The following is an 11,777-nucleotide window of genomic DNA, read 5'->3' on the forward strand; positions in this document are numbered from 1 at the left end:
CATATTTTCTACAAATTATTGATGATTCTCCAACATTAACCACAAAACTAATAACATCAACCAAAGTGTTGTTGCTGCAATACGTGATGTCATTGATCGGGGTAAACCGTGAAGCATTTACTTCACCATTAACAGTTGCATCACAATGCTTCAATATTGAATTGTGGTCCAAAGTAATCTCAAGATGACTATTAAGTTTATTCCATTTTGTCTTGGCTTCCCTAACGGTACCTTTTGATAGACAATAATATGCTCTTGGTTCAACCCTATGATAATGCATCTTTGTTATGTCACCAAAGCAAGTAATTCTTATTTTGGTACCTTCAACATCTATCATGGCAAAGCTAAATACTTGCCCAGTGGATTTTGGTGAACTATAGTGATGCATCTTCCTCTTGTTTGTGACACGGCCTTTTATTGACCATTTATTTTGAAAGGGGTTCAAGGGTTTATATTCAAAGTGGTTTCCGCAGTGGTGTTGATCACCTTTCCATTGAAATAACCAACACGAGCATTGTTGACTGCAAGGACCACAAGTGTTTGGGTTGCATGCATATTCTTCAAATCTTCACCTAACCCTTCCCATGCAGCCCCCCATAAGTTAACATCGATACTAAAATTTCACATGTCATTTATTTTGACAGTCCTCTTTTTTACTGTGGTGCCATATTTTCTACAAATTATTGATGATTCTCCAACATTAACCACAAAACTAATAACATCAACCAAAGTGTTGTTGCTGCAATACGTGATGTCATTGATCGGGGTAAACCGTGAAGCATTTACTTCACCATTAACAGTTGCATCACAATGCTTCAATATTGAATTGTGGTCCAAAGTAATCTCAAGATGACTATTAAGTTTATTCCATTTTGTCTTGGCTTCCCTAACGGTACCTTTTGATAGACAATAATATGCTCTTGGTTCAACCCTATGATAATGCATCTTTGTTATGTCACCAAAGCAAGTAATTCTTATTTTGGTACCTTCAACATCTATCATGGCAAAGCTAAATACTTGCCCAGTGGATTTTGGTGAACTATAGTGATGCATCTTCCTCTTGTTTGTGACACGGCCTTTTATTGACCATTTATTTTGAAAGGGGTTCAAGGGTTTATATTCAAAGTGGTTTCCGCAGTGGTGTTGATCACCTTTCCATTGAAATAACCAACACGAGCATTGTTGACTGCAAGGACCACAAGTGTTTGGGTTGCATGCATATTCTTCAAATCTTCACCTAACCCTTCCCATGCAGCCCCCCATAAGTTAACATCGATACTAAAATTTCACATGTCATTTATTTTGACAGTCCTCTTTTTTACTGTGGTGCCATATTTTCTACAAATTATTGATGATTCTCCAACATTAACCACAAAACTAATAACATCAACCAAAGTGTTGTTGCTGCAATACGTGATGTCATTGATCGGGGTAAACCGTGAAGCATTTACTTCACCATTAACAGTTGCATCACAATGCTTCAATATTGAATTGTGGTCCAAAGTAATCTCAAGATGACTATTAAGTTTATTCCATTTTGTCTTGGCTTCCCTAACGGTACCTTTTGATAGACAATAATATGCTCTTGGTTCAACCCTATGATAATGCATCTTTGTTATGTCACCAAAGCAAGTAATTCTTATTTTGGTACCTTCAACATCTATCATGGCAAAGCTAAATACTTGCCCAGTGGATTTTGGTGAACTATAGTGATGCATCTTCCTCTTGTTTGTGACACGGCCTTTTATTGACCATTTATTTTGAAAGGGGTTCAAGGGTTTATATTCAAAGTGGTTTCCGCAGTGGTGTTGATCACCTTTCCATTGAAATAACCAACACGAGCATTGTTGACTGCAAGGACCACAAGTGTTTGGGTTGCATGCATATTCTTCAAATCTTCACCTAACCCTTCCCATGCAGCCCCCCATAAGTTAACATCGATACTAAAATTTCACATGTCATTTATTTTGACAGTCCTCTTTTTTACTGTGGTGCCATATTTTCTACAAATTATTGATGATTCTCCAACATTAACCACAAAACTAATAACATCAACCAAAGTGTTGTTGCTGCAATACGTGATGTCATTGATCGGGGTAAACCGTGAAGCATTTACTTCACCATTAACAGTTGCATCACAATGCTTCAATATTGAATTGTGGTCCAAAGTAATCTCAAGATGACTATTAAGTTTATTCCATTTTGTCTTGGCTTCCCTAACGGTACCTTTTGATAGACAATAATATGCTCTTGGTTCAACCCTATGATAATGCATCTTTGTTATGTCACCAAAGCAAGTAATTCTTATTTTGGTACCTTCAACATCTATCATGGCAAAGCTAAATACTTGCCCAGTGGATTTTGGTGAACTATAGTGATGCATCTTCCTCTTGTTTGTGACACGGCCTTTTATTGACCATTTATTTTGAAAGGGGTTCAAGGGTTTATATTCAAAGTGGTTTCCGCAGTGGTGTTGATCACCTTTCCATTGAAATAACCAACACGAGCATTGTTGACTGCAAGGACCACAAGTGTTTGGGTTGCATGCATATTCTTCAAATCTTCACCTAACCCTTCCCATGCAGCCCCCCATAAGTTAACATCGATACTAAAATTTCACATGTCATTTATTTTGACAGTCCTCTTTTTTACTGTGGTGCCATATTTTCTACAAATTATTGATGATTCTCCAACATTAACCACAAAACTAATAACATCAACCAAAGTGTTGTTGCTGCAATACGTGATGTCATTGATCGGGGTAAACCGTGAAGCATTTACTTCACCATTAACAGTTGCATCACAATGCTTCAATATTGAATTGTGGTCCAAAGTAATCTCAAGATGACTATTAAGTTTATTCCATTTTGTCTTGGCTTCCCTAACGGTACCTTTTGATAGACAATAATATGCTCTTGGTTCAACCCTATGATAATGCATCTTTGTTATGTCACCAAAGCAAGTAATTCTTATTTTGGTACCTTCAACATCTATCATGGCAAAGCTAAATACTTGCCCAGTGGATTTTGGTGAACTATAGTGATGCATCTTCCTCTTGTTTGTGACACGGCCTTTTATTGACCATTTATTTTGAAAGGGGTTCAAGGGTTTATATTCAAAGTGGTTTCCGCAGTGGTGTTGATCACCTTTCCATTGAAATAACCAACACGAGCATTGTTGACTGCAAGGACCACAAGTGTTTGGGTTGCATGCATATTCTTCAAATCTTCACCTAACCCTTCCCATGCAGCCCCCCATAAGTTAACATCGATACTAAAATTTCACATGTCATTTATTTTGACAGTCCTCTTTTTTACTGTGGTGCCATATTTTCTACAAATTATTGATGATTCTCCAACATTAACCACAAAACTAATAACATCAACCAAAGTGTTGTTGCTGCAATACGTGATGTCATTGATCGGGGTAAACCGTGAAGCATTTACTTCACCATTAATAGTTGCATCACAATGCTTCAATATTGAATTGTGGTCCAAAGTAATCTCAAGATGACTATTAAGTTTATTCCATTTTGTCTTGGCTTCCCTAACGGTACCTTTTGATAGACAATAATATGCTCTTGGTTCAACCCTATGATAATGCATCTTTGTTATGTCACCAAAGCAAGTAATTCTTATTTTGGTACCTTCAACTTCTATCATGGCAAAGCTAAATACTTGCCCAGTGGATTTTGGTGAACTATAGTGATGCATCTTCCTCTTGTTTGTGACACGGCCTTTTATTGACCATTTATTTTGAAAGGGGTTCAAGGCTTTTATCGGGCTGATATTATTAGAGGTTTCGCGTTGCACAGGTGGCATGTGTATTCCAAATTTAAGGGAACATTTAGGTGTGGGAGATGTGTCTCTACCTAACATTTGTTGTTCCTGCTCTTTAAATAGGTATCTAGATTTTCCAAACAATTTTGAATTTGTAAATTTGACAGCAAGGTTGAATATTATGATAACCCTGTTAAACGGGAAAAAGAACAAGTTTAAGAATCAACATGGTGTGCAAAGGAACATTCTAAAAGGCAACAACTAACTATGAGAACATATAGAAAACCCTACCTTGTGTTCCAAACATTTCTACAAGCATAAGATGCCAACGAAAGCACAAAACCTATCTTTAACGTATTTGATAGCAACAGGTCACTAAACTTTGGCGGCAGGATCGACAGTTGCATGTGCGTGCCATCAGACAAAATAATCCTATATCGAGAATTGTCATCTTCACTGTCTGTCAATTTTTCAAGAGACAAAAGATGAAGGATTGGAGATGGTATGATATCCCCAGCATTGATGGATAGGATTGCATGTGAGGTCAGTTGTATTTCTGGTTGCATATCCTACAAGGAGAGCATAGGAAAGCTAAGTACAAACAAAAGGCAATGTATATGTGTATGCAGCGACATGTGTATGTCAATTTTTTTTTGTTTTTTGTTTTAATTGCAATTCTGTAAATTTGCACAAAAGGGCAATATACATATCGATGCATGCATACAAGAACAAAGATGAATATATAAATGTATGTGTGCGCATGCATAGCCCCAAAGTGGAATAGTTGGGTTCACACATATGGTGACAACCACATACTGAGCAATGTGTATCCATATTTGTGTATTTACTTGCATTGGTGGAGGGAAATGCTTTCCAAAATAAGGAGTATAAATAGGCAATATATGATTGTAAATGAGATGAATATGGGAAAAGAAATGAACGAATCAGCTCATCGAAGTTTCAGCAAGGGACGGTTCAGAGCCAGTTGCAGAGCCAAGTGAAACAGGCATAGCGATTTGTTTTTGCAGATCCGGCAAAAGTTTGTTTTTTTTTTGTTTGGTGGAAAAGAAAGTGTGTTAGAATAATTAACACAAATGAAAACACAAAATGTTCTTCAGGAGAAAATTAAAACTCGCAAACAAAAGCTATAGAGAACAAGTAGCAGGCGAAGCAATTTGGATTGCCAACAAAGACAAATATGGGAAAACAGATTAATGAAAACCTCATTGGAGCTTTTGCAGGAGACTGTTTGGAGCCAACACCAATGTTAGGCATGGTAGACATACCGGTTTGTTTATGTCGAGATGGCAATTGTTTTTTTTTTGGCTTGGATAAATTCAAAGTGTGTCAGAATAATTAACACAAATGAATATACAAAATGTTCTTCAGCGAAAAATTAAAACCCCCAAAAAAAAGCAGTAGAAAACAAGCAATCTGTTGTAACAACAGGAGCATCAAGAGAAACATGCCCCAAGTACCATCTATAGCAAAGGAGAAAATATTTTTTTCCTTGAGTACATTTAAAAAAAAATTCTGGTGAATATTGTGACTTTCAAGCAATGACCTTCAAATATGACAGTAGTATATGGCCTTAATATTGTTTCTTTTTTATTCCTATAAAAAAGGATTGTGGACCATTTTAAAGGGGTTTGATGTCTGAGTCTAAGAAATCAAGTATAGTCTTGTTTAGATCTTTGTCAAGTTTGATGTGTGGGTTTAAAAAATCAATGCATAACCTTGTACAGGTCTTTGTTTTTGGGTGTTATAGCAGAAAATATATCAATTTTTGGAGTGTTTCTTCCAGTTGTCTCCATTGTTACTATGCCCAAGTATTTTGAAATTTAATGAACTAGTTTTATTGATTTCATGTTTATATATATATATATATATATATACATGTATATATATATATATATATATATATATACATGTATATATATATACATATATATATACTTACATATGTATACACATTTTTATGGGTTGTGCTAAACATTTTGGTTAATTCCTTTGGCTCCAACATTGATTGTTGTTTGGACGGTTTTTTTTGTGGTCTGCGTTAAACACACACACACACACACACACACACACACACACACACACACACACACACACACACACACACACACATATTGTAGACACTTAAAAATAATTATTTTAATTATTTTTAATTCCTCGCATAATTAATTAATTAATTATGTTAATTCAAATTCCTCTCAATATTAATTAAATATAATTAATATTGTCACTATAGCATGTGATTGATTTGTTTAATAAATCAATCCCTTTCTTTATTCTTCTAAAAAATCAAATCCTCACAAATCTTCCTCTTAGCTAATTAATTTCAATTAATTAGTTAACCTACACGATTCCTACAAATCATCTTCTTAATTCATCATTAACTTAATAAATTCTTCTAGAAACTCCCTAAACTCACTTAACATTATTCTTCTAATTTTTTATTCCCTCCACTCATTCTCTCTCCTAGTCAAATTCTCCTACAAATATTAATCTCACCTAACATTTCCTCTAATCCCCCTCCTAATGAGTCATTAATGGTTAATCATCATGATTAGCCACAAAGTCAACTCTTTGTCCTTTTCATTCAGCCACTAGCTTTAAATGCTCTTTTCCTAGGTGAATGTAAGATTTTTGAAATCACGCATTCCTCTAGGCATCCCCTCTCCCAAGGAATTTTTAATTCCTTTTTATTCTTCCAATCCCCATGATATCCTTTTTGGGAGAATTTTTAATTCCTCCAATGCATCTTGTGGAGTGTGGAGATATGAAATGCCTTTAAGGCATATTTCTTGGTCTCCACACCCTCTCTTGGACCTTGTGTGAGCTCACAAGTAAATCTTAGCCCTTCATCTCGAATTCATCCTAGCCATTCGTTTTCCTCTCCTCTTCCTATAAAATAGGGCTCCATCCCTTCATTCAAAACATCTTGAAACCTAGCAAGTTTATGCTGCCCCTTTGAGCCCAGGAAATCATCTTGGCAACTTGATCATCTCATCTTTATCATTTTTCAAATTCATTCCATTTGTGCACAACATTGGAGAGTCATCCACATCCAACAATCAAAGGAGCACATCAAGTGGAGCATTATCAAGGGGCACCATCACTTCATCAAGCTCAATCCGAAGGAGAAGGTAAAATAGCAAGGTGAAATGGTCTTTTAATGATATTTTAGCATTCTGCATGTTTATTTCTTTATGTTTTGATCATTTGACCTTCCAATCTATTTTCCCTTCTTCATTTTGGCACGCCCAGTGGGACCCACGTCCCTAAGAACTAATATTTTTTTTTAGGTTTTTGTGAGTTGTGAGATGCAAGTTCCAGAATATCATGACTGCAGAAAAAATAAAAAATAAATAATTTTTTTTTTGCAGGTTCCAGAATAGCGGCTCTATATTTCTACGCAACAGCTTCTTTTCTGTTTCTATTTCGTTTTTGTTTCCGTTCTTTTTCTGTTTTAGCTTCAGTTTCAGTTTCAGCATGATAGCTCTACGATTAGCGCGAGCGTTTTTGTGGGAATTTGAATTCCTGTTATCCGATCTGCTATTTTCTCTGTTTAATTATAATCTGTGTGAAAGTAGGAGAGTATGCTCTTGTCTATATAGACAATCAGAAATCCAGACCTTTCACTTTTCTATTCTGTTTAACGCGACTGTATGCTCTGACCGCAGGAAAGTGTGAAAATAGGAGAGTATGCTCTTGTCTATCTAGACAATCAGAAATCCGGATCTTTGACACTTTTCTATCTGTTTAGTGCTACTGTCTGCTCTGTTAATTTATCTTAAAATTTTAGGTGCTAATTGTAGTCTGCATTTCTTTTTTTTTATTTCCTGTTATCTGCTTTGTTTAAATATAATCTGTCTAACCGCAGGAAAGTGTGAAAGTAGGAGATTATGCTCTTATCCCTAAAAATTCCTTCCTTGGAGGCCTTATCCCAAAAATTCACTTTTTGAAGCCCAAAATCTCATATTTCTCTATTTTTAGGGTTTGTCATAACTCTTTCCCCTTTTATCCAATCACCTCCAAATTTTTCTCATATTATCCATCTCCAACTTTTGCTTCTTTGTCCCTCTTGGAAAATTTTTCCCATTCCTTTATCTCTCCTCCAAAATCCCCATTTTTTGCTTGCCTATCCCTTGGAAAGTGGCAAAAACCTAGTCAAACCCCATTTACCCATCAAATCTTTCTTCAAATCCACATTTGTCATTAGTAAAAAAGTTTTTATTCATGTTTTTCTATTCATTCCCAAAAAAATCAAAAAAATTAAAATTTTTGTCATTTTGTTGTTTTTTACAGGACGCTTGTTGCAGACTCTATTTTTCCAAACTACTAATCAAGTTGTTTTGCAGGACGCTTGTTGAAGACTCTATTTTTCCAAACTACTAATCAGGTTGTTTTGCACGATGCTTTTTGAAGACTCCATTTTTCAAACTACTAATCAAGTGGTTTTGCAGGTTGCCTAGCTGATTCAACCAAATATTGTGCATTTATTTAAATTAGGCACCTAGATATTAATTAAAATGGAATGAACCATTGTCTTATGTGTCTTTAAGAAAAGCATAAAGGTAGGAAAGTATGCTCTCGTCTTACTAGACGATCAGAAATCCAAACCCTCCAACCTTTTCTTGTTTGATTGTGTGTTTACCTCTAGCGGGTCTGCCCTCCCAACTTGCTCTTTGAGAAGGTAAGAGGGGAACGACCCAAGTGAGTACACCCGGACCTGGGGTTCCCAACTCACTATAATAAATATGCCATTGACTACGAAAGGGTTAATGGTTGGGGCTATATGAGAGTTCACTCTCACATTGGGTGCTTAGTAGGATCCTAGAGATCTCAATCATGCTTGCATGACTACTAAGTTCTTGGTGCTTCGTTGGGCTATAGGCCTCAATTGTGCTTGCTCAACTTCAAAGGGTAGCTCCTAATGGGAAGACTTACTAAACACCTTGTTCATAGTGGCCAAAAACCTTCTAGTCATTGGTGCAGGAGGTCGGACCTCTGAAGCAGCCCATATTCTTATGGCCCTTAGTAGAGACACAAAGTTCGCCATGAGGAGTTTTCATGGGAATTGATGCTTGGCTGCCCCGAGAAGTGAGTGCCATGGAGGGGAGCCAGTGGGGTCAAGCATCTAAGTGTCCACTCTGGGTAAGCATAGATGGGAAACCAATTGGGATTCAATGACTATTGTCCTTGCCAGCCTTAAGAATGTTGTATATGAGCATGAGTGTCTTTGATATAATATGCATTTGATCACTGTGTTTGCTTTGTTTGATACATACTTGCCAAGAGTAAACTAAAAACACATCACTATCCCCAAAAACTTTGCAAAAACATTTGTCAAGACACAAACAATTGTCCAAGTTATTACCCACACAAAGTCCAAAATTGTGTCAAAACTCTGTCCGTCCCATTTTTCATAAGCCTAAGAGAGAAGCTAAGAGTCTGTCATCTCCACCAACATTCAAGTTTGTCCTTTGAAACACCAAATATCATCCAAATCAGGGTGGTCATATCCCTTCATACAACTTGCCATTTGAATCGATCCTTCATGTTCATACCAAAGATAACCTAGTCATCAAGTTTCTTCTAAACCATCACTACCATACCTTCTTCATCCATCATCCTCAAATTTCTTAAATCCTTTCATCCTCAATTTTCTTAAATCCTTTCATCACAAATTTCTTAAATCCTTTTCATCACAAATTTCTTAAATCCTTTCATCACAAATTTCTCAAATCTTTTCATCCTCAAATTTCTTAAATCCTTTCATCACAAATTTCTTAAATCCTTTCATCACATTTTTTCTAAGTCCTTTCATCACAAATATCGTGTATGGTCGCAACTCGATCCCAAAAGAAAAAGATGGTTGAACAGCAATATGGCATGCCGTCCATTGATGTCCTATATGAAGATCCCACGCAAGATCATACACAAAGTGGGCAACCTAGCGATCAAGATCAAAGTCAAAATCTTGACATGGTTAACCAAGATGAACTTTGTCCAGAAGTGCAAACTTTCCTAGCGGATTCTTATAACCAAGAGATGATGGAAAAGTTTATTAAACACAATCCTACTGCACTTCTAAAAACTCTCCTTGAACATGGAGCTCAACTTCCGCATGAATTTAATAGATCCGCTCTCACCCAACAACCACAAGGAGACCTCGCCCCCACACAAAATGCTGCACCTACTATTCATATTCGATCAATTGCAGCCCCATCAATCATCCAAGCTCAATCAATGCCACTCGCGGTACCTCCCACCGTGGTCTCCACCCCACCTTCTTCCTCCTTACCATCCATACCACTATCAAATCCAATCTCATCCATTCTCCAACAAACTTTTATACCACCTCCTTCTATTCAACCACAAATTTCTATTCCACAAACTTCCCTTCCTCCCAACAATGTCCCAAATTTTATCCGGGCCGTGTTCAATCTTGTCACAACAGTTGGCGGACCGCAACCAACTATCCCTCAAACCCCAGTGACATCGGTCATCACATCCCACGTTCCCACCTCCTCATCATATCAATATATTGGTGGTGGTGCACCTTCTTTGGTTCATCCAATTCTTAGGGCAAATACAATTCATCAATATCAAAGTCCACAACAAGACCTCATCAAGGAAATTCAAGACATGAAGAATATCATCAAGAACATGAAAGAAAGGACTAATAAAAGGAAAGCTTACTCATTTGAAGAGTTTTTCCCTTGTCCTTATGACCCGTCTATATCAGTTGCACCATATCCCCTGGGATTTGAGATCCCTAAATTCACCAAGTATGAAGGCAAAGGAGATCCCCGCGACCATGTCCGAGAATTCCACATCTTATGCCAAGAAGTCTCCTATAATGACCTTTATCTTCACAGACTCTTTCCCAAGAGTCTCACGGGAGACGCCTTGGCATGGTTCTCATCTTTACCATGAGGTTCCATTGTCTCTTTTCCAGACTTGGCAGAAAAATTTGTGGCCCACTATGCATACAACATGGGTAATGATGTTTCTATGATGGACTTATGTAATACAAAACAAAGGCCCAGAGAAACCTTTGTCAATTTCCTACAAAGATGGCAACATCTTATCAAGAAATTCCAGTGGGACATGCCAGAACAACATCAAATTGAGCTATTCCAAAAGAACTTGGTGCTTGAACTTTCAAAACCTTTAATATCTCAATGTATCAAATCCTTCCAAAAATTGACAGATAAGGGCCTCGCCCTCGAACATGTCTTGTTAGAGGAAGGAACCTTGAAACATTACCAGAAATCAACACAAAGTTCTTCCTCTTATTATAATGACAAGCCAAAATTCTGGTCCAAAAACAAAAATGTGGTCAATGATGGTGTAACTGATGCAAAGCAGGTCCAAACCGTGGCCGCTCCCCTAAAATCCACCACCAATAATCATCAATTCAATAATTGAGACAATCCAAATCAATCCAAAAAACCTCACAACAATGTCTCAATCCAGGGATGACCATCCCGATCAAATAACAGGACTCCAAGAGATTTCACTCCTTTGGCTGAGCCTATTGAAGTGGTGTTTCAAAAACTTGTCCAAGCAGGTATAGTGGTTTTTCCAATCACTCACCCATTTGACCCCAATCAACCTAAACCAAGATGGTATAATGAAAATAAGTATTGTGAATACCATCGTATCAAGGGACATGATACACGAAAGTGTATGAAACTGAAGATCTACATACAAGATCTCATTGATAGAGGTGAGATTGAGGTAGCAAATGCAAAACCTGGTAATAACAATGACAAACTCAAAATGTACCAGGAACCCTTTCCGAAGCATGACAAAGGAAAAGGCTCATCATCTAATGCAATGGGTTATGACTACGCTAATCACATAACCGGTTTTGATTTTTTAGTAGGTCGCATTGAACCTGCAGACAATCATGTCAACGTCATAACCATCCAAGGAGTCAATTCTCCTTCTTCCCAAAGCAGACCAAATCCTGCTCGGATA

This window comes from Cryptomeria japonica, chromosome 1 (genome assembly GCF_030272615.1).
Source record: "Cryptomeria japonica chromosome 1, Sugi_1.0, whole genome shotgun sequence".
Taxonomy (NCBI): domain Eukaryota; kingdom Viridiplantae; phylum Streptophyta; class Pinopsida; order Cupressales; family Cupressaceae; genus Cryptomeria; species Cryptomeria japonica.